Below are 24559 nucleotides of genomic sequence, written 5' to 3' on the forward strand. Positions count from 1 at the left end.
TTTTCAAAATAGGAGAGAAATCCGACCGTACATGTTAGGGACCTATTTCCCTGCTGGATTCAACTTCCAAAATGCTAGGGGGTGTTCTTCTTTCACGTTTACAGTCTTGGGCCGAATCGAGTAACATTTTTTCCACTCTCCAATTTAGTTTTCCCCCAGGGATAGATACAGTGAAGCAATGTCTCAACCATTCACTTACAGTTGGGAAATATGTCACAGTCGGTGGGGTATACCTTACATCTGGCTTTTATTGACCTCTCCTGTGCTGTTGATAATGTTAACCACTCCAAATTATTGCCCATGATGGATTCAATGGGAATTGAGCCTGCACTTGTGGACATTCTCAAGCGTTTGCATTTTAATACTGCAAGTAAAATCCGATACGGACAAAATGAAGAATGATCACCTCTGATTAAATCCAAAAGAGGGTTACGGCAAGGATGCATTTCAGGGACATTTATCTTTCTTCTTTATATAAACGGCCCGGGCCAATGTCTAATTAAAAATGGGAAAAACATGCCCCGGATGGGTTCTAGCCCAGGCCGTTGTCTTTGACCCAAGGGTTGGTCGCTCCCCCTGCCGCTGCAGCTCCTCCAGCTCTTCCAGGTTCCTGAGTTCCTGAGACCCACCTCACAGTAAGTACCCCCCACCTCCCAGCCCCTCGCTCTGCCCTGCGCTACTCACCCTCTCTCCTGCTTCTTTTCTTCTTTTCTTCTTCTCTGTTCTTCCTCCTCGCTCCTCGTCTGTAATCTTCTTCTGTACTCTTCTTTTCCCCGTCTTCTCTCTTCTTCTGTGTGCTTCTCAGCCTCTCCTGTCGCCTCTCTTCTTCCTCATCTTCTTCCGTGGTCTTCTGCCCTCTGTTCTTCGTTTTCTATATCTTCTCCTGTGTTCTTCTGTGTTCTTCTGTGTTCTTCTGTGTTCTTCTGTGTTCCTCTGTGTTCTTCTGTGTTCTTCTGTTCTTCTGTTCTTCTGTTTTTCTGTTCTTCTGTTCTTCCGGTCTTCTGGTCTTCTGTCTTCTATCTTCTGCCTTCAGCTCTTCTGCCTCCTCCGTCTTCTTCTCCCCGCGCCTGCCCTCCTGCTCCTGCCTCATCCCCACCCCTCAATCTCATCCCCCTCTCTATCTCCCCTATCTAACCCGTTCACTATCTACCTCCCTCACTCCTCCTATCTACCTATCTCTCTATCTCTCTATCCCACTATCTAACTCCCTCACTCTCCACCTCCTCCTATCTTCCTATCTCTCTATCTATTTCTCTATCGATTTCTCTATCTATTTTCTCTATCTATTTCTCTATATCTCCCCCCCTCCAGCCACCCCCTCTATTACCTATCTTCCTATCCTCTCACTCTACCTCTCACCCTCACCCACCTCTACAACCCCCCCTCCCCTATCTTCACAACCCTACTCCTATCTTTCTCCCTAATCTCCTAAACCTCCTAACACTCACCCCCTCCACCCTTAAACACCCCTCCCCCACCTCTTCTCACTCTACCTGTCCCCCCCCTCCCTCGCGCTTTCTCGCCGCGACCTCCTGCACGCCCCCACCCCCCAGCTCCCATTCGCCCCCAGCTGACCCCTCCCTCCCTCCTACCTCATATGGCAGCCGCTGCGCGACAGTGGTAGCGACCCTTGACCCAAGGGTAGGTCGCTCCCCCTGCCGCTGCAGCTCCTCCAGCTCCTCCAGGTTCCTGAGTTCCTGAGACCCACCTCACAGTAAGTACCCCCCACCTCCCAGCCCCTCGCTCTGCCCCGCGCTACTCACCCACTCTCCTGCTCCTGCTTCTTTTCTTCTTTTCTTCTTCTCTGTTCTTCCTCCTCGCTCCTCGTCTGTAATCTTCTTCTGTACTCTTCTTTTCCCCGTCTTCTCTCTTCTTCTGTGTGCTTCTCAGCCTCTCCTGTCGCCTCTCTTCTTCCTCATCTTCTTCTGTGGTCTTCTGCCCTCTGTTCTTCGTTTTCTGTATCTTCTTCTGTGTTCTTCTGTGTTCTTCTGTGTTCCTCTGTGTTCCTCTGTGTTTCTGTTCTTCCGGTCTTCTGTTCTTCCGGTCTTCTGTTCTTCTGTTCTTCTGTTCTTCTGTTCTTCTGTTCTTCTGGTCTTCTGTCTTCTATCTTCTGCCTTCGGCTCTTCTGCCTCCTCCGTCTTCTTCTCCCCGCTCCTGCCCTCCTGCTCCTGCCTCATCACCACCTCTCACTCGCATCCCCCTCTCTATCTCCCCTATCTAACCCGTTCACTATCTACCTCCCTCACTCCTCCTATCTACCTATCTCTCTATCTCTCTATCCCACTATCTAACTCCCTCACTCTCCACCTCCTCCTATCTTCCTATCTCTCTATCTATTTCTCTATCTATCGATTTCTCTATCTATCTATTTTCTCTATCTATTTCTCTATATCTCCCCCCTCCCACCACCCCCTCTATTACCTATCTTCCTATCCTCTCACTCTACCTCTCACCCACCTCTACAACCCCCCCTCCCATATCTTCACAACCCTACTCCTATCTTTCTCCCTAATCTCCTAAACCTCCTAACACTCACCCCCCTCCACCCTTAAACCCCCCTCCCCCAGCTCATCTCACTCTACCTGTCCCCCGCCTCCCTCGTGCTTTCCCGCCGCGACCTCCTGCACGCCCCCGCCCCCCAGCTCCCATTCGCCCCCAGCTGACCCCTCCCCCCCACCTCATATGGCGGCCGCTGCGCGACAGTGGTAGCGACCCTTGACCCAAGGGTAGGTCGCTCCCCCTGCCGCTGCAGCTCCTCCAGCTCCTCCAGGTTCCTGAGTTCCTGAGACCCACCTCCCAGTAAGTACCCCCCACCTCCCAGCCCATCGCTCTGCCCCGCGTTACTCACCCTCTCTCCTGCTCCTGCTTCTTTTCTTCTTTTCTTCTTCTCTGTTCTTCCTCCTCGCTCCTCGTCTGTAATCTTCTTCTGTACTCTTCTTTTCCCCGTCTTCTCTCTTCTGTGTGCTTCTCAGCCTCTCCTGTCGCCTCTCTTCTTCCTCATCTTCTTCTGTGGTCTTCTGCCCTCTGTTCTTCGTTTTCTGTATCTTCTTCTGTGTTCCTCTGTGTTCTTCTGTGTTCTTCTGTTCTTCTGTTCTTCTGTTCTTCCGGTCTTCTGTTCTTCTGTTCTTCCAGTCTTCTGTTCTTCCGGTCTTCTGTTCTTCTGTTCTTCTGTTCTTCTGTTCTTCCGGTCTTCTGGTCTTCTGTCTTCTATCTTCTGCCTTCGGCTCTTCTGCCTCCTCTGTCTTCTTCTCCCCGCGCCTGCCCTCCTGCTCCTGCCTCATCCCCACCCCTCACTCGCATCCCCCTCTCTATCTCCCCTATCTAACCCGTTCACTATCTACCTCCCTCACTCCTCCTATCTACCTATCTCTCTATCTCTCTATCCCACTATCTAACTCCCTCACTCTCCACCTCCTCCTATCTTCCTATCTCTCTATCTATTTCTCTATCTATCGATTTCTCTATCTATCTATTTTCTCTATCTATTTCTCTATATCCCCCCCTCCCGCCACCCCCTCTATTACCTATCTTCCTATCCTCTCACTCTACCTCTCACCCTCACCCACCTCTACAACCCCCCCTCCCCTATCTTCACAACCCTACTCCTATCTTTCTCCCTAATCTCCTAAACCTCCTAACACTCACCCCCCTCCACCCTTAAATCCCCCTCCCCCAGCTCTTCTCATTCTACCTGTCCCCCCCTCCCTCGCGCTTTCCCGCCGTGACCTCCTGCACGCCCCCGCCCCCCAGCTCCCATTCGCCCCCAGCTGACCCCTCCCCCCCCTCCTACCTCATATGGCACCCGTCTGCGCCTGGCCCGCGCCCAGCGCCACGACCCCTGGTCCCCTGCTCTCCCAAGCCCCGCTGATCCGCTACGACCCCACCACCCTCCACACCCTCAACCCAGGACGCTCCAACACCTGCTTCCAAGCTCACCCCAAACGCACCCATGGACCCTTCGCCTGCAACTCCTGCAAACGCATCTTCCACCACGCAACTACCACGACCACAAGCTCACGCGCCATCAACCACCTCAAGTGCATCCTAGTCAACGCTCGCTCCGTCCACAAACACGCCGTTGAACTCTGGGACCTCCTGGACTCCACAGCACCGGACGTCGCCTTCATCACGGAGACCTGGTTGAACGCCTCCTCTGCTCCAGACATCGCCACCGCCATCCCCGAAGGCTACAAGATCTCCAGGAAAGACCGCACCAACCAAGCAGGAGGAGGTATCGCCATCATCTTCAAAGACTCCATCAGCGTCACCACCTCCACCGAAGACACCCCTCTCGCTGCTGAACACCTGCATTTTCAGATTCGCACCGACCCGAGGGCCACCCTCAGAGGATCCCTCGTCTACCGTCCTCCCGGACCACGCGCCCCTTTCAGCGACGCCATCGCCGACTTCATCTCCCCGCACGCCCTCGCCTCACCGGACTACATCCTCCTAGGCGACCTCAACTTCCATCTGGAACAAAACAACGACCCCAACACCACCACCCTGCTCGACAACCTCGACAACCTCGGCCTCAAACAACTGGTGAACACTGCCACCCACATCGCCGGACACACGCTCGACCCTATTTTCTCCGCCAGCAAACACGTCTTCTTCAGCCACACCTCCGCCCTACACTGGACCGACCACAGCTGCGTCCACTTCACATTCCGACGCGAGACCCGCCACCTCCGCACTCAACCCATCCCTCGTCGACAGTGGAACAAGATCCCTGAAGAGCATTTCTTCTCCGCACTCGCCGCCAACCAACCCACCCTCACCACCGACCCCAACGACGCAGCCCTCAACCTCACAAACTGGATCTCCAACTGCGCAGACAACCTTGCTCCCCTCAAACGCACGCATCGACAGACCAACACCAAAAAACCTCTCTGGTTCTCTGACACCCTCAAAGAATCAAAGAAAACTTGTTGCGCCCTTGAGAAAGCCTGGCGCAAGAACCACACCGCTGACAACATGACCGCCCTCAAGAACGCTACCCGCGAACACCACCACCTGATCCGCGCTGCCAAAAGGAACTTTTTCACCGACAGACTGGACAAAAACAGCCACAACAGCAGAGAACTCTTCAGCATCGTCAAGGAGTTCTCCAACCCCAGCGCCAACGCCGTCACGCCCTCACAGGATTTGTGCGAATCCCTCGCCACTTTCTTCCATCGCAAGATCAGCGACCTCCACGACAGCTTCGGACACCAGACCCAACCAAACACCACCGAACCCGCATCCCCGGCCATCACCCTCAAAAACTGGACCCACATCAACACGGAAGAAACCAAATCCATCATGAACTCTATCCACTCCGGCGCCCCTTCGGACCCCTGCCCGCACTTCATCTTTAACAAAGCCGACGACATCATCGCCCGCACCTCCAGACCGTCATCAACTCTTCTTTTTCTTCTGCTACCTTCCCCGAATGCTGGAAACACGCCGAAGTCAACGCCCTACTAAAGAAACCTACGGCTGACCCGAGCGACCTGAAAAACTTCCGCCCCATCTCTCTTCTGCCTTTCCCAGCCAAAGTAATAGAGAAGACCGTCAACAAACAGCTGACCACCTTCCTGGAAGACAACAACCTGCTCGACCCCTCTCAAACCGGATTCCGAACCAACCACAGCACTGAAACCGCCCTCATCTCAGTCACAGACGACATCAGAACCCTGATGGACAACGGTGAAACAGTGGCCCTCATTCTTCTCGACCTCTCGGCTGCCTTTGACACCGTCTGTCACCGCACCCTAATCACCCGCCTCCGCTCCACCGGGATCCAAGGCCAGGCCCTGGACTGGATCGCCTCCTTCCTCGCAAACCGTTCCCAAAGAGTTTACCTCCCTCCGTTTCGCTCAGATCCCACCGAGATCATCTGCGGCGTACCTCAAGGCTCATCACTCAGCCCGACACTCTTCAATGTCTACATGAGCCCCCTCGCCAACATCGTACGCAAGCACGACATCATCATCACCTCCTACGCCGACGACACACAACTTATACTCTCCCTCACCAAGGACCCCCCCAGCGCCAAGACCAACCTACAAGAGGGTATGAAGGACATCGCAGATTGGATGAGGCTCAGCCGCCTAAAGCTGAACTCGGAAAAAACGGAAGTCCTCATCCTCGGCAACACCCCGTCCGCCTGGGACGACTCCAGGTGGCCCACGGCCCTCGGCACCGCACCGACCCCCACAGACCAGACCCGCAACCTCGGCTTCATCTTGGACCCTCTTCTCACCATGACCAAGCAAGTCAACGCCGTGTCCTCCGCCTGCTTCCTCACCCTCCGCATGCTCCGCAAGATCTTCCGCTGGATCCCCGCCGACACCGGAAAAACTGTGACCCACGCCCTCGTCACGAGCCGCCTGGACTACGGCAACACCCTCTACGCCGGGACCACAGCCAAACTCCAAAATCGCCTGCAACGCATTCAAAACGCCTCGGCCCGCCTCATCCTCGACGTACCCCGCAGCAGCCACATCTCCGCACACCTGAGACACCTGCATTGGCTCCCAGTCAGCAAAAGGATCACCTTCCGACTTCTCACCCACGCACACAAAGCCCTCCACGACAAGGGACCGGAATACCTCAACAGACGCCTCAGCTTCTACGTCCCCACCCGCCTCCTCCGCTCCTCTGGCCTCGCACTCGCTGCTGTCCCTCGCATCCGCCGCTCCACGGCGGGTGGGAGATCTTTCTCCTTCCTGGCGGCCAAGACCTGGAATGCCCTCCCCACCAGCCTCAGGACCACCCAGGACCACTCCGCTTTCTGGAGACTCCTAAAGGCCTGGCTGTTCGAGTAGCGATAACCCCCCCTTTTCCCCTAGCGCCTTGAGACCCACACGGGTGAGTAGCGCGCTTTATAAATGTTCATGATTTGATTTGATTTGATTTATATATGCATGATGCTGTTCTTTTCATGCAAACAGCCAATGGGCTTCAATTACTTCTCGAATATTTTACTTTTATGCTTGATCTGAGGGTTAATTTTTCAAAATCTTTTGTGAGGATCATGGGTCCAAAAAACACATAATCTGGGATACATATGTTTGGAGGGGTTAAGGGTCTCAGAGTACCCACTTTTAACTATCTGGGTATAGCTTTGGTAGCGCTTTAAGCTGGGCTCATTTCCTCAACATAAGAGCAAAACAACTTCAGGGCACGATTGGAGCATTATTCTGTTTCTCATCCCGGTTCGGTGCCAAGTTAGTAAAAGAAATGTTTTTTTCTATCAAAGCAAATGCATCCCAGTGGGTGTTCATGTTGCTGGGGTTTGGGCTTATGTAAAGGAAAAAACCCTTCAGAATCTGGGAAATAGATTTGTGGATCTTATTTTATCCACGCCAAACTCAGCAGCCTCGTATGTTGTCCATTAGGATTTGGGCCAAAATTATTTAGCTGACATGCCCAACTTGTCCCCTTTCTTTTATGGGTTAAAATATGGTGCTCTCCAGAAGCAGCCTTTTTGAGATTAGTTATGAAAGATTGCTTAGCTCTGGGTGTCAGAGATAAGATCCTGTGGTTGAAATGAATTAAGCTTTTGTTTGAGCAAATGGGCATCAGGGACCTTAATTCTAAACATCTCTGATCACTGATTTGTCTAAGGAACGGGTAAAAGTCCTTTTCTTTGATAATTTGTCGAGCAATCAAAGATTTGAAGTTGCAAACAGTGGTTGCCCACTCGAAGTTGATTACCTCTAGGGGTCTGGAGCCTTATTTTGTTTCATGTTGTAATGCACAATACAGGTTTTATTTAATGCGTTTTAGACTTAGCACCATTCACTTCTTATGCCCCTTTCCTGACAAGGGGTCTTGGTTTAGACCTCTCCCTAAATGCCCCTGTGATAACCTCAGGTCACAAAGCAAGGTGCACTTTATGTTATGTTGTCCACTTTATAAAAATCCATGAAAATAATCGCATTTCCTATTTTAAAGACTGCACATTAGGCAACACTTGTGTGCCTTAATGTTTTTACAAAAAAAATTGTTCCTCAGAAATATTTGTTGCTGTTTTGAATTATATCAGAAGTGCACTGATTAGTAGGTGCAAATGTGCAAATTGTCCCGTATATGTGTCTTATTATCAATAATTTTAGGGTTTCCATTTTAATTCTGATACATTGTTTTGTTATGTCCACCATGGTCTTTTAATCATAAAATGTTCATATTGTTTTATGATGTAAGATGTATTTATTTGTCTTTTTATGGTCTAACTCAAGCAGAAATAAATCATTTCTGAATGACTGACTGCCCTTCTTTACTTTTTCTTTACCTTCTTGCCTTTTTAACACTTTCCTTCTTCTTTGACATGTTTTCATTTTAATTTCCTTCTTTCTTTTTGCCTTTTTTCCTTTGTTCTTTCTTTTCTTTTCTTTCTTCTATCTTTCCTTTTCTTCTTTCAGGTTTGCCTTCTTTCTTTCATTCTTTCCTTCATTGTTTTTCTTCTTTTTTATTTTTCCTTCTTTGCCTTTTTTTTCGCTTGAAATCTGTTCATTGAAAACAAAAATCCCATGATACGGCAGCACCTTACATACAGTTTGTGATACATGCATTAATGAGAAACACCATCCACATTTCCACACATTTCCATTGTACAACAATAAACATACGTTTGATGCAATGAACATAGGCATTGTCTCATCAAGGTATGCATAGAGTGCACAGCTAAAGAGAGTTGAAAATGGAAGGCCTTATAGTAGAGCGAAAGTAGAATAAAAAGAAACAGTGAAAAGCAAAACCGAACAATGGGGTAAGTATGGTTGCAAAGTGCAGGACTTGTGGCTGGATGATCGGGAGAGCCTTCTGTTATGGGGCCTCGAGGCGAATGGGCAGGAGGTAGGGGATAAGAAGGGGTGGATAAAGTGTATGGGTGCTCGATGCCAGCGGCAGTAGGTCTGCATCTCCAGGGCAGGGAGTTCTTAATGAAAGAGTTGCCACGTTCTAAGTTGGGGCGGCATGAAGCAGGTATGTTCCAGGTGAGTAAAATAGTCAAGCAACAGTTGCCCAATGCGGGCAAATTTAGCATCAGTGTGGGTTACCCTGTGGGATAGGATCTCCAAGGACATGAAATGCCAGAGGTGTGTGAGCCTTTGAGTGATAGGTAAGGGAGTGGGTTTCTTCCAATGTAGTGCTATAAGCTGTTTTACGGCCTTAGCATGTGACTAATGAGGCACCAGCCTGATCCTGCCATTGCCTCTAATGCAAGGGGTCAGATGCCAAAGATGATTGTGATGTAGGAATCAGGAAGAGGGAATCCCACCATGCCTTTGAAGAGGCAAGGACCTCCTCCCAATATGTAGTGATGAGAAAACATGACCACTAGATGTGGTGAAAAGCGCTACAATGCCAATAAAGGTCAGAAGAGGCGGGGTAAATGGTACGAAGGTGGTCGGCATTTAGTACCACTGAATCATGAGTTTTAAAGTTGTCTTGCGCTGTGTAATACCTGGATAAGTTTTGGGGATGTCACTGCTTCTTTGCCTTTTTATTACCATCTTGGGCCCATATTTATACTTTTTGACGTAAATCAGCGCTAGCGCAGATTTGCGTCATAATGTTTACAGCTGGCTAACGCCATTCCAATGCACCAGACGGGCGCTTTATTTATGGAATGACGTTAGCCGGCACTGTGGCCTGGTTAGCGTCAAAATAAATGACTCTAACCGGGCAGCTGAGGCGTAGAGAACAATGGGGGCTGTGTGTCAAGAATGGTGCAAGTTAGGTTGGAGTCAAAAATATTGACTCAAACCTGACGAGCGTCATTTTTTGACGCACAACCCCCATGGAAATGACTCCTGTCTTAGCAAATACAGGAGTTATGCCCCCCTGCCCAATGGCCAAGCCCAGGGGACTTCTGTCATGTAGGGGGGCCCAAGTTAGGCCGCCTTATGCCACTTAAAAAAAAAAATACTTACCTCTACTTACCGTGGATGGGTCCCCCCATCCATGGGTGTCCTCCAGGGGTGGGTGAGGGTGGCAGGGGGTGTCCCTGGGGGTAGAGAAGGGCACCTGTGGACTGCTTCCATGGTCAGAGACCATGGATATGAGCCCACAGGTCCCTTAACGCCTTCCCTGACCCAAACTGGTGTAGAGTAATTTTTTAAGGCCGTCATTTTTGCACAGGAGTATAAATAAGGCGCAAAGGCCTAAGAATCACTTTTTGCCCTGAAACAACCTACCTTGCATCTTATTAACGCAAGGTAGGTTTCCACGGTAAAAAAACTCTGTAAATTTGGCGCTAGATGGGTCTAGCGGCAAAGTATAAATATGGAGTTAAGTTTGCTCCAGATTTGCGTAAAAAAAATTACGCAAATCCGGTGCAAACAGAGTAGAAATATGCCCCTTGGTTTTTAATTTTTTTGTTTCTTTGTTTCTTTACATCTTGCTTTCTTTCCTCCTGTCTTCCTTTTTGCTTCCTTCTTTGCCCTTTTCCTCTCTCTATTCCAGTTTGCCTTCCTTCCTTCCGTATTTCCTTTCATGATTTCTTCCTTTCTTTCTTGACTTCTTTCTCAAAGGAAAGAGAATAGCAGCCAATGCCAAACCAATAGCTTTCTAGGCCTGTGTTAGCCAACAAGACCTTTTGAAGTATGTATATTGTATCTACGTATGGAAAGTTTTCAACCAGACGTTCATCCATTAGTCTGTGATTTTTTCATTCACATTTTTCTTCCACCCACTCCAGCATGCATGAAGGTGCAATGTTAGCCCACTTCAACCATTGACCGACTTGACTATGATTTATAGCATGCTGCCTTTCCCCAAGGAGAACATCCACACACAAGGTAGTTCCCTCAGTGCCAGGTGTACTTTGGTAATTCATACTTTTTTGAGATCAGAAAAACACTTTTACCTTTATCAATGTTCGTGGATACAATGAGGGTCCTGCATCTTGGCAAACAATAACGTTTTGCAAAGCCCATGACAAAACAAACAAGAATTGGTAAAAGGCTTGACTGCAATGCCAAACCAATTGGCTTTGGCAAAACTTGTTTGTTTAGCTAGGCACTCTACCAAAATGTGTGTGTTTTCCAGCTGTCTCCTGTAGTGTGGTCGGGTTTATGTATCCTTTGCGCGTTTGCTTCAGGCGTTAGGCCTTTGTGCACTTTGTCCTGGATGTATTTTATTCCTTTGCTTGCAGCATTGAGCCTCGGTGCACTTTGCTCTAAATGCATTTTATTCAGCTTCATACAGTACTGTTATTTTTCAAATAGCCAGTTCTACGGTCTTGTTTTATTTGTGATATCACACTGTTTAGCCTACTTCAGCGCTGGGGTTCTCAATAACACATTTTTGCTCACTCTGGGCTCCAGTCAAGGATACAGTCTGGTACATTGCCGATAGATGTGGTAGGAGTTTAGTCTTTGGATACATTCTTGCGTAGGGACATTTTGTGATCACACTGACATGTTAGTTATAAAAACACTTCCTTGTCCTAATACACGCAAGAGGGAGATTCCGACCAGGGAACCACAACTAGATGCTGACTGCCTTGTTGCAGATGCTGTACCAGATCACAGGCCTTTGCTCAGGTATGAGGGTTGATGTCTTCCCGGGGAATCTGAAAGGCAAGTTAGTAGCTTAACATGCTGTGCTAGAAATATAACCTACTGAGAGAGAATAGAATCTATTAACACCATGATAGCGTTGTTTTTATGTTTCACTCTCATCATGACTATTTCAATCCTACTGTGTTGTATGGTTCTGGTTATTGCGGCTCATGCCTTACTATCTAAAATGCAGTTGTTTTATTAAAAACAATCTATAAAACTTAAACTGCCTTTGTCATTTATATATGAGATCATACTGTAAATGAGAGAGCTGGTTGGGACCTGAGTGACCACGACTTCCCTGAGAAGTTCTAAAGATGTCATGCGCTCGGCTGCCCAATCATCCCTCCACCTTGGGAGAGATGAGGCACTGCTAGTTAGCTGGAGCAAAACCAGATTGAAGGTGACAGAGGCCCTTCGAAGTGGGTCAGACTCAGTCCCCCACAACCTGAACGACCCTGTTAACTAGAAATCCAGTAGTCTCATTTAGGATAATGAGAGCCCACGCGACACTCCCTTGTGTGCATCTTTGCCCCTGACTCTGTGTTGCACTTCCTAAGCCCTGGTGCTTCTCTACCCCCTCTGTTTCTGTGTTGCTGTGTGTTGCTATGTACTTATCTGACCTCAACTCCTGGTCTCCATGTTGCTCAGTGTGCCCTGTGTTTCTCTGCCCCACCAGTGTTCTTTCCATCCCCTGTGTTGCTTTCCCCAATCTCCATTTGGCTCTGTCTTTCTGTACACTTCTGCTTTCCACAATCTGTCTGTTGTTTCGTTTTGCCATGGTCTTTGTGTGCTTCTTCATGTTGTTTCCATCCCTAAGGTTCCTTTTGTTGCCCGCATCCCTTGTTTTCATTCCTCAGCCACCTGCATCTCTTTTTTGCTTCCACACCTCTTTTTTTTTTTTTTACTGATCTACCTCAGATCCATAAATATAAAAAAAAAATCTCCCTTGTTTTCTAGGCGCACACATGTATGGTGCTCATGCCTACAAAATGGCACAGCCATCCATAAACTAAGGGCCTCATTATGAGGTTGGCAGGCTGTCTGTCAGCCCACTAGCCCTGTGAAGAGGAGACTGCAGTGGAGCTGGTAATCTTCCCCCTGGGTCGATTATAAGGTTTCCACTGGGCTGACCAGCGGAAACCTTGGAAATCGGAGGTTTCTGCCAGTCAGCCCATTGGAAACAGTGTGGCGGCATTGGCCTCGGCTCCTAACGTGAACCCATTATGAAGCCCTTAGGCCCATATTTATACTCTGTTTGCGCTGGATTTGTATCATTTCTTTAAACGCAAATTTGGCGCAAACTTAACTCCATATTTATACTTTGATGCTAGACCCGTCCAGCGCCAAAGTTATGGAGTTTGAGTCATTTTTTGGATGTGAAAACCTACCTTGCGCTAATGACATGCAAGGTAGGCATTCCCGTGCCAAAAATGACTTTAAGGCATGTGCGCCTTGTTTATCCTCCTGCGTCAAAATGACGCACAGGAGGAGGCGGCCCTCAAAACATGGCACCCAGCCGGATTTGCTCCGTTTGTTAATGCCTGGGTCAGGGCAGACGTTAAGGGACCTGTGGGCTCATTTCCATGGTGGGAGATCATGGAAACAGTCCACAGGTGCCCTTCCCTGCACCCAGGGACACCCCCGGCCAACCTAGCCCACCCCTGGAGGACACCAATGGATGGGGAGACCCATCAATGGTGAGTGCAGGTAAGTGGCATAGGGGGGGCCTGTCTTTGCTAAGACAGGAGTCATTTCCATGGGGGTTGTGCGTCAAAAAAGGGTGCAAGTCAGGTTACAGACAATATTTTTGACTCGAACCTGACTTGCACTATTCTTTGGCGCACAACCCCCAGTCTTCCCTTCGCCTCCGCTGCCCGGTTAGCATCATTTAATTTGGCGCGTTGGAATGGTGTTAGCCGGCGGTAAACTTTTTTTACGCAAATCTGCCCTGGCGCTGATGTGCATCAAAAAGTATAAATATGGGCCTACGTTTAAAAAAAAATCTTTAGTCGTGCAGCAGTACATTCGAGATGCTGTGCTACATGGCTAAAACTCATTGGCAACACTAATAGGTCGCAGAGGCAAGACCTGTTGGCTTTGCCAATTATTGCTTTCTAAAAGTGTGCCTTTTCAACATTTCCCCTTTTATTCGGAAATTTCTGCTCAGTGATGCACTTCCTGAAGTAAAAGCTGAGCAGCTTGCAATTCATTTCTCGCATCACGCTTTCTTGCTCTGATAAAAAGACATGAGTCATCCCAAATAAAGTAACACAAGTTTTTCTGTTTAATTTGGGATCTTGATCAGCACTGATTAAACAGTATTCGGATCAATCTTGTGACTGAAAAGACATTAGAGAAAAGGTGTATTTCTTATAATAGCTGCGCCTTCCTCGATCTTGGGCTCATAGTTGGTTTTCAATCAGTGTTTTCTCAATCAGAATCTGATGTTGGTATTTTAAAGGCTTTTGGGACAATTGAGAACTATAATCTGAATGCCATTGTATATTTGCATATGAATCTTGAACTCTTGAGACTCTTGTACTACTGAAGAATTTGAAGTAGTTTTAATGTGATTAACCCAGTTATTTTCTCTCAGTGAAATCCTTGTACAATATAATTCCAGTTCATGGTAATTCCTGGATAGTTCTTGAATCACACAGGGGAATGTTTCGAGTGTGAATTATTGGGGAAGCTGAGCCCAGACCCTTGTATGTGAATAATCCCGATGGCCAGTATCTTGAATCCAAAACCAGAATCCAGATATCCTTGAGCCCAGCAGTGCCCGGAGTAGAGAAATCCAAATATGCAGATTTCCCTGTATTTATCTCTTTCTCTCTCATCCCAACCCCCTTCCCACTTGGCAACTCCTAGGGTTGCAGCATGTCTTTCATTGCTGTCCTAACAGTCCTCATTGGATTCAGTGATTATTGAAACCACCTGGAGTTCAGGTGAGTGGCTCGCTACAGATACACAGTTGTCAAAATATTGGCAAGGAAAACATTTAAAAAAATGTAATACTTATTACTGACATGAGAGGGTTACAAGGAAGTATGCACAGAAGAGAGTGAAAAGAGGGTGCAGAAGAGCAAAGAGATTAGGTGTGACATATACAAATGGAATGTTTCAGAAAGATATGAGAAATGGAATAAGTGTCTAACCAAGAGACAAAAAGTGTGGTGTGAAGAAGAGAAAAGGAGTTAGTGAGATACTCCAAAATCCACTATGCCTTCCATAGACCTTAGTAATGTTAACAAAGTGTAGGAAAGTCCTCCTTTTTGCCCTGGTCACCCCCAAACGTGTTGGACAGGTACTGGTGGTTACTGACTCTTGGCTGCACCCTGGTTACTGCTTACCAGTCCCAGGGCCAATGCTCTGTGTAAAGTGGATATGCAAATTAGTCTAATTGTAATTGGCAAAATGACCCTACCTATAAGTCCCGAGTATATGGTAGGGCATGGAGGTTTAGGGACCCCAGCATAGGTAGACCCTCCATAGGTGCACTGCTGAGGTGCCCAATGTCATTTTAAAGGCAGGCCTGCCTTGCTGGCTGCTTTTAAATTAAAGTTACATGCAAATTCGACTTTGGAATTAAAAGTGGTTCCAAAGTCTTAAACTACCTTATTTGTACATATAAATCACCCCTAAGGTGTGCCCTATGTGCCCCTAGGGCTGGGCACCATGTAACTGTAAGCAGGGACCTTATAAAATAGTTTATGAGCCCTGGTGAGGTAAAATAGCCAAATTTGTTTTTCCCTCATTGTAGTGAATGGCCACCATAGGCTAGAAGGGGGAGACTTTATTTTACTTTTAAAAATCCCCTGAAGTAACAGATACCAGACGTTTGGTATCAAATTAATTGTTATAATAAATCCCACAACTTCCAAAATTGTTTTGAAAAATGTGGTTTTCTGATTCAAGGCTGCCTGTTCCTGAAAGCTGGGAAGATGGTGATGGATTTTTGAGGAATGTTGCTCCCTGGGATTGGTTTTTCCACACTTCCCAGGAAGTGGTCATCACAGGGGGAAGGACCCTGCCCCTTATTGGAGAACCAGGACCCCCCTGTTTTTCACCCGGGAGCAAGGATAAAACTGGCAGACCTGCACCCACACCACAGATCCCTATTAGATTCCAACAAGGAAGAACTACAGGAGAAGAAGGACTGCCCTGCTGGTCCCCTGGCCTGCACCTGGACCCTGCACTCTGGAGGACTGCACCAGCTGCACACTTGGGCTTCACCACAAGAAGGACTTTGCCTGGCTTCAACTGGTTCAAGGAGAGACTCCATGTTTGCTACAGGTGAAGAATTGCTAACCAGAGTCCCCTGCACCAACTCCTGAAGAAACCAATCCGATGACCACTGCCCAGTGGCCAAAAAGGAGTTTGCGCCAGGTGCATTCTGGGAGTTGTAGTCTACACCCTCAAGGAGCATCTCAGAGCTTCTGGAACCTGTTCTGGAACCTTGGGGTGAGCTGTGGACCTCAAAAGAACCTTAAAATAGCATCTGGAAGAAGATCCAGAAGTTTGGAGAACTTTGGAGAACTTTTGGAAAAAAGCTCCATAGAGGGACAGACCCGCCGCAGCAACTCTTGCGAGCTTGCCGCAACCGTGACCCTGCTTGACTTGCAGGTTCGTCCTGGTGAAGACTAAATCCGAACGTAGGAAGTTGACCGGGACCTCCCAGCCAGCATATCCGAGGAGGGCTCCAAGGACGTGAGATCAAGATCCAGGTTTGCCCCCGTTGAAGGATTTTCACCTCGAAAAAACGACTAAGTCCGAAGGTAAAAATCTCCACCGAGGGCTCCTGCGATGCCTATCTGAGGAAGAGTTCCAGGAGGTCGGATTGGACTGGCAGGTTCATTCCGCTGAAGAAAATTTTCAGAAAAACAACTAAGTCCTAAGGTAAACTTTTGACCGAGGCCTCCAGTGGGCTGTAGCAGAGCCGGGCTCCATCACAGTCAGCCTTAAACTTTGACTTTGCCCCAGTCGAGGTGTGACCAGATGACCAGATTGGCGCTTTATGTTTCTATGCACTAGAAAGAAATAATTCTTTAAAAATTCATATCTCCGGTTCCCTTCATCCGATTTTATTCGTTTTTGTGTCATTTTAAAACTAAACATATTTACTATTTTTATAAATTGATTTTGGATTTTTAAACTGTTTCCTGTGTTTTATTTAATTACTGTCTTGTGATATTTGAATGCTTTATGCTTTGTCTCCTAAGTTAAGCCTTGTCGCTCATTGCCAAGCTACCAAGGGTTGAGCTAGGTTTAATTTACTGAGACCTGACTGGACCTAAGTGGAGGTTAGTGGCCTATTGCTAAGTGTAGGTACTTACCTGCCCTTACCAATAACCCATTTTCCAACACTAAGTAATGTTAAATGTTAAGCATTCTGTTTCTGTCCCAGTCACCATTTAGGTGAGTTTATCATCAAGCTTGACACACTACAGTTTGTTTGCAAACTTAAGCTCAACTTTTCTTTTCTAATTATGACACTAAGCTTCAGATGGTGGGTATGAAACCCATTAATTTGGATGTTACAGTCCAAGATCTTTTTGATATGCAATTGGAGGACAGTCTAGCAAAAGGGGAAATAGGTGAAATAGAGGACATTATTGCTGACTTGGATGTCCAGAGTGCATTTCCTTTGAAGTCTAAGTTGAAAAACAAAATCTACATTTACTCCTACTTCCAAATCTGACAACAGGTAGCCTGCCATGTAAAGGCTGGCAGAGACGGGGTGCAGGGGGCTCCGTGGGGGCCACTGCACTGCCCATGCACTTGGCATGGGTAGTGCAGGGGCCCACATGGCCAGCCTCATTGAGCTTTTCACTGTCTGCATTGGTGCTAGTGCACCCTATGTCCTGCAGCATTGCCACCGGCTAAATTATGAGCCGGTGTCAATGTTGTGGGCTGTTTCCCACTGGAACAGTGGGCACAAACACGGTTTCCGCCCAGTGATCCAGCAGGAAACTCGCAATGAGGCCCATGTGAAGGGGACTGCACTGGCGGTAACCTGACCGTAAGAGTTTGGCAGATGTCCTTTCCCATCTGCCAAACTGATAATGACCCCCTTTCTGTTGAAGTACAATTTCTTTCTTTTTAAAGACTCAATGTACCACCACTGTAGTGGAATGGCATTGGGGGTCACATTTTGCCCCACTGTATGTAAACCTCTTCATGAGTTTCTTTGAAAAAACATGCTTGGAATGATTACCTGTACTGTACCAATGAGAATGAGAAGATATTCCTGTGGGGAAGATATGTTGATTATATTTTCCTAATTTGGAATTGTTCTGTGAATGAACAGGTTGAATATCACAGATTTCTAAATAGTAAAGCGTTCAATATCAAGTTAACATTAGAATATAGTACCACTAGTATTCTGATTTCAGGTACTGAATTTTATGTTGAATATAATTGCTTACAAAGTAAAATAAGCAGAAAAGCAACAGCTTTTAATAGCATACTGCATGCAAATAATGCCACCCCAGCATCAGATAACAAATATTCCATATAGGGAACCTTTTGTAGTTAAGAGAAATTGTAGCTTGAATAAGGTTTATGATATTTAATGTACAAGTACACTTAATATATTTAGAGAAAGAGGATATTCAGAGTCTATAACACTACTTGTTAAAACTATTGCTGAAAAATGGATGAATCATTTTATTTGGCTGACTAAAGTAAAACAAACATTAATCAGGACCAAAGTCTGAAATGTATAACCACTTTCTCAATGGGAAGTAGGAAAGTTACACAAATTTGGAAAAAACATTGGAACCTAATTAGACTAGATGTGGATTTAAAACAATCAATACCCAGTAAGCAACAAATCATTTTTGAGAGAGAGAACTCACTACAGAAGTTGCTAAGTCTATGTGCCACTATAGCCTGTAAACAAGCACTGATTTCTCACCCGCAAGCCAGACCATGCGCCGTTTCTCCTTCTCTAGTCTGGTCGGCGTGCGTCGTTTTTCCTCTCCGCAGGAGAGCGATGTGTTGGTCCGGGCTAGCACTCAGGTCCAGACAGGCATTGCTTAGTTTTTCCGTGCCCAGCAGGGTTTGCGTCAAAAATCCTGCCACACAGTATCAGCAAAACCGTGATGTGTGGGTTGCAATGTTACCAGCCTCTGTTAGATGTGTGGCACTTCGTTTCTCCTGCTGCATGTGACGATCATCCAGCAGTGCTGCAGGCGGTGCATCGATTTCAGCCGCGGAGCTGGTGACATGTCATTTCTTCAGCCGTGTCTCAGAGTTTGCGTCAGAAATTTCCCCGCGCGGCGGTCTGTGCGTGGATTTTCAATCTTGGTCTGCCAGCTTCACCTGTCAAGGCCCCAGGAACTAAATAGGGCACCACTTGACAGGGCAGGAGTCTCAGAAGAGAATCCAGGTGCTGGAAGGCGAAGGCTTTAATGGCCTCAGACTTCAACAACCGGAGGCAAGCTCAGGACAAGCCCTTGGAGATTTCTTCACAAGCAGGAATGCACAACAAAGTCCAGTCTTTGTCCCCTTTCACCAGGTAGAAGCAGCAACTGTAGGATAGCTCCACAAAGCACAGTTACAGGAAGGGCAGCACTTCGCCTCAGCTCTTCAGCTCTTCTCCAGACAGAGGTTCCTCTTGATTTCCAGAAGTGGTCTAAAGTCTGTGGTTTTGTTTGCCCTTCTTATACCCATTTTGGCCTTTGAAGTAGGCTTACTTCAAAGGAAAGTCTCTTGTTTGTGAAATCCTGCCTTCCCCAGGCCAGGCCCCAGACACACTCCAGGGGGTTGGAGACTGTATTGAGTGAGTGGAGGCACAGCCCTTTCAGGTGTGAGTGACCACTCCTCCCCTCCCTCCTAGCACAGATGGCTCACCAGGATATGCAGGCTACACCCCAGCTCCCTTTGTGTCACTGTCTAAAGAGAGGTGCAAACAGCCCAACTGTTAAACTGACCCACACAGGGAATCCACAAACAGGCAGAGTCAGAGAGTGGTTTAAGCAAGGACATGCTCACTTTCTAAAAGTGGCATTTTCAAATGCACAATCTTAAAATCAACTTTACTAAAAGATGTATTTTGAAATTGTGAGCTCAGAGACCCCAAACTCCACATGTCTATCCGCTCCCAAAGGGAATCTAAGCTTTAATCATATTTAAAGGCATCCCCCATATTAACCTATGAGAGGGACAGGCCCTGAATTAGGCAGTATTTCACTGTTATGACATATAAAACACATTAGTATATGTCCTACTTTAAATGTACCCTGCACTCTGCCCATGGGGCTACCCAGGGCCTACCTTAGGCGTGTCTTACATGTAAGAAAAGGGAAGGTTTAGGCCTAGCAAGTGGGTACACTGGCCAAGTCGAATCGGCATTTTAAAACTGCACACACAGACACTGCAGTGGCAGGTCTGAGACATGTTCACAGGGCTACTAATGTAGGTGGCACAATCGGTGCTGCAGGCCCATTAGTAGCATTTGATTTACAGGCCCTAGGCACCTCTAGTGCACTGTACTAGGGACGTACCAGTAAATCAAATATGGCAATCATGGAAATCCAATTACATACACATTTTATATAGGAGCACTTTAGCACTGGATCACAGTGGTAAAGTGCCCAGAGTAACGAAAACAGCAAAAACAGAGTCCAGCACACATCAACAACCTGGGAAACGGAGGCACAAAGTTAGGGGAGACCATGCCAAGGATGCCAAGTCTAACATGTGTCACCCCCCCAGCTGAAAGTGGGGAACAACTACCCAACCTCATGGGAGTTCTCATCACTAAGGCGGAAGAATCTGGACAGACCATCAGCATTGGCGTGTTCTGTGCCAGGGCGGTGATCCACCGTAAAGTCAATCCCCTGTAAGGAAATGGACCACCTCAGCAGTTTTGGATTCTCACCCCTCATCTGCATTAACCATCTGAGGTGCCTGTGGTCGGTCTGAACCCGGAAGTGAGTACTAAATAAGTAGGGTCTTAGCTTCTTCAGCACCCAGCCTATAGAAAAAGCTTCACGTTCTTTGGCACTCCACCTATGTTCCCTGGGAAGTAACCTCCTGCTAATGAAGGCTACAGGTTGATCTAGGCCCTCTTCATTAAGCTGTGAGAGTACTGCTCCAATACCATGCTCTGAGGCGTCTGTCTGCACAACAAACTCCTTGGAGTAGTCAGGTGCCTTCAGCACAGGTGCTGTGCACATGGCAGCCTTCAGGGCATCAAAAGTGGTTTGGCAAGCCTCTGTCCAGATCACCTTCCTTGGTTGCTTCTTAGAAGTCAACTCTCAGTCAGGGGGGTAACAATGGTACCATACCCCTTGACAAACATCCTGTAGTATCCAGGGAGGCCGGAAAAGGCTCTCACCTCAGTCTGGGTTTTGGGAGTCTCCCAAACCAGAATGGTGTCAATTGTTGGCTGTAGGGGTGCCACCTGGCTACTCCCTACCTGGTGTCCCAAGTACACCACAGAACCCTGCCCTATTTGGCACTCGCTTGCCTTAATAGTGAGGCCTGCCTTTTGCTGGGCCTCCAACACTCTGCAGAGGTGTTGCAGATGTTCATCCCATGTAGAACTAAAGACAGCAATGTCATCCAGGTAGGCGGCACTGAACCAATCCAGCCCAGCCAACACCTGTGTGATGGGCCGTTCTCTGCGAACATTGCCCTACCATCCCCCAGGGGTACTTCTGATTCACCAATCGGCAACCCAAAAGCACAATTCCCATCAACCTATGACAGGGAGCGGATAGCTGGAGGAGGGGTTTTCAAATCCTCTGACATCCGCGCAGAAAAAAACACCGGATTTCTTCAACGACACGGACGCCGAAGTGCCGACTACAATGAAGAAGACCCCGGAGAATGCCGGAACCAGGTCCCCAGGAGAGATTCTGTCGCCAAGACGAGCAGGAGGCGACAATACGCATGGACCGGCTATGCTCTAGGAAGAGCGTGGCCTGACCAGGTATGATACTGTGGCAGACAGAAAGAATAATAAACCGGAATAAGAATTGCAGGGTTAGTGGGGGAAGGGGAGAAACTGAGTTAAAAGGAAACCGTCCCATTTTCCCTCAATATTATTTTTTTTCCCCTTAATAAATCTTTGGTTGGGTTTTGTTTATTAGACCAAAAGCAGGTTTGTGCTTCAAGTATTTCTTTTGGTTGTATTTTTACATGAGACACTGGCTATTGCGGGTAGCAAGCAATAGAACCATGGGTCAGAATAAGACCTAAGATAGAAAACTAAAGAGAGAGAAAAAGATAAACTGGGTCAGAAATGAGAATTCAAAGACAGAGAGGCTACAGAAAAAGAGTCGTAACCAGAGACAGACAAAGGCAACAAGATAGGCAGAAAGATAACCTCAGAAAAGGAAAGAGAGAAAAAACATCACAGAAAAAGAAAGAAAATAAAATACCAGAGAGAGAGAGAAGAGTCAGAAACAATAAGAGAAAGAAAGAAAAGGAAGCAGTAGTTGTGATACGTACCTACATACCAAACTTAGGGGGTCATTACAACATTGGCAGTAAAAGCCGCTTACCGCCGTGCAGAAGACCGCCAATACACCGCCGCGGCCGCGGAATTCCGCCACAGCTATTATGACCCACATCTCGGAATCCGCCGAAATTCAGACACCCACACAAGTCCGTCTCACCAATGGTCAGTGATAAACTGGCAAAAACAAAACCTCCACCATCACGCCAACAGAAACACGCCCATGAAATTACGACCCATGAATCCACGTGGCGGTCTTTCAACCGCGGTATTCCATTGGCGGTACACACCGCCGTGCTCAAAATACACACACATCTCCAAAACACCGCCACATTGGACAATTCTAAATACACACACCTGATACACATACAAACACCACTCCCACACACCCAACACAATATAAAACACACACCCACATCACCCACAAACCCCTACGACCACAAATTTGAGACGAAGGCGACAGAGAGAGAGCACAGCAATAGACAACCCCACCACACAGAGGCACACAACACCATCACCCACACAACATCCACGCATAAAACACCCCACACCACTACACATCACCACACTCATCACCACATACACCACCCCACACATCACTTACACCACCCAATGGCACGCCAAAGACACCCCAGGTTTTCGGAGGAGGAGCTCAGGGTTATGGTGGAGGAAATCGTACGGGTAGAGCCACAGCTATTTGGATCACAGGTGCAGCACACCTCTATAGCTAGGAAGATGGAGCTATGGCGAAGAATCGTGGACAGGGTCAACGCAGTGGGACAGCACCCAAGAAATCAGGAGGTCATCAGGAAAATGTGGAACGATCTACGGGGGAAGGTGCGTTCCGTGGTATCCAGGCACAACATCGCGGTTCAGCAGACTGGCGGCGAACCCCCACCTCCTCCTCCACAACTAACAACATGGGAGGAGCAGGTCTTGACCATCATGCATCCTGAGGGCCTCGGACCAGTCGGTGGAGGAATGGACACTGGTAAGTCAAATCTTAACTATCATATCCCCCACCCTACCTGCATGCTATCACACACACCCAATCTCACCCCCTCCCCTATCACTCCAACTCCTCACTAATGTACTAATAACACAAACTACACATCCCAACACCAAGCCCTGAATGACACAACAAAGCATGGACACCCATCACTAAAGCATGCCCACTGCACATACCCATAACACCCTCTAACCATCATCACACAAGCCCCCACACAGGAATGCTAGCACTGGGGTACACGGTCACCCACCCATTGCACACCATGACACACACAGATGCAATAATCATGCTTTTATACCCCTGCAGGACCACTACCTAATGTCACCAGACAGGAGGGTCCAGACATCTCTACCCCACCCACAGTGATGACAGCAGCTCTGGACAACTGGATCCAGATGACCAGCCCGGACCATCGTGGGCCTCGGGACAGTCGGTTCCCCTCGCACAGGCACAGCCCAACACTGACCTTCCACCCTCTGGTAACACCAGCACAGAACCCACCCAGCGGGCCCATACCTCCGTACCCAGGACACGTCAATCAGCTGTGTGTCCACCACCACAGGGAACCCAGGATAACCCATCACCCCAAGAACAACAGGGACCTGGGGGCAGTGGTAGTGGGCACACGGTCCAGGGGACGGAGGCCCAGGAACACAGGGGAACTGGGAGGGCTGCTGTGCGACAAGGGGCGGACAGGCCAAGGGAACCCACTCTCCACGAGGCCCTCTCCTCCATCATGGGAGCATACCACCATTCCCAGGAGACTATGGCTACGGTCTTGGCCAAGTTTCAGGAGACCCAGCGGCTGCAGGAGGAACAGTATTTGGGCTTCAGGGAGGAGCTCAGAACCATCAGCTCCACCCTGGGCACCATCGTAGGGGTGCTGAAGGACATACAGAACACCATGAGGGACACCGTTGCACTCCAAGGGGCCCCTGACACTAGCCTGGACGATGAACTGCCAACCCCCTCCGCCGGCGCTAGTGGACAGGACGCCCGCCACAGGACCACCACACCAGCACTCCACCCCCTGCAGATGGAGAACCACCCCGCAAGCGGTCCCTGAGATCCAGGAACAGGACAGAGCACGATGACAAGACCCCCGCCAAGAAATGAGACCACCCTGATTGTCATCCCACTGTCCCACTTTGTTACCCTGTCCATATTCGAACTGCCCCAGCTCCACTTCCTATGCCCATATGGGCAGTGCAGCTGTGAGACTAATAGACTGGACTCTGCCATGGACATTCCTCCACCATCACCCATCACCATTTTGCCACCCCCTCCAATAATTAGCATGTTAATAAACACCCTTGAACCACAAAACAATCTGGAGTCAGTCTGTGATTTTGAAAATGTGTATTATCTATGACAATGACAAAATCCTTTCGAAAATTGTAATATAAACATACCTATGTCACACATCACAAGTCCATGAAGGATGCAAGCAGATGACACACGTTGGTAACCACACCTGTGAAACCGTAATGGAAATGTACAACTCAGTTACCAAATACTGCTTCA

Source organism: Pleurodeles waltl, chromosome 3_1 (genome assembly GCF_031143425.1).
Source record: "Pleurodeles waltl isolate 20211129_DDA chromosome 3_1, aPleWal1.hap1.20221129, whole genome shotgun sequence".
Lineage (NCBI taxonomy): Eukaryota > Metazoa > Chordata > Amphibia > Caudata > Salamandridae > Pleurodeles > Pleurodeles waltl.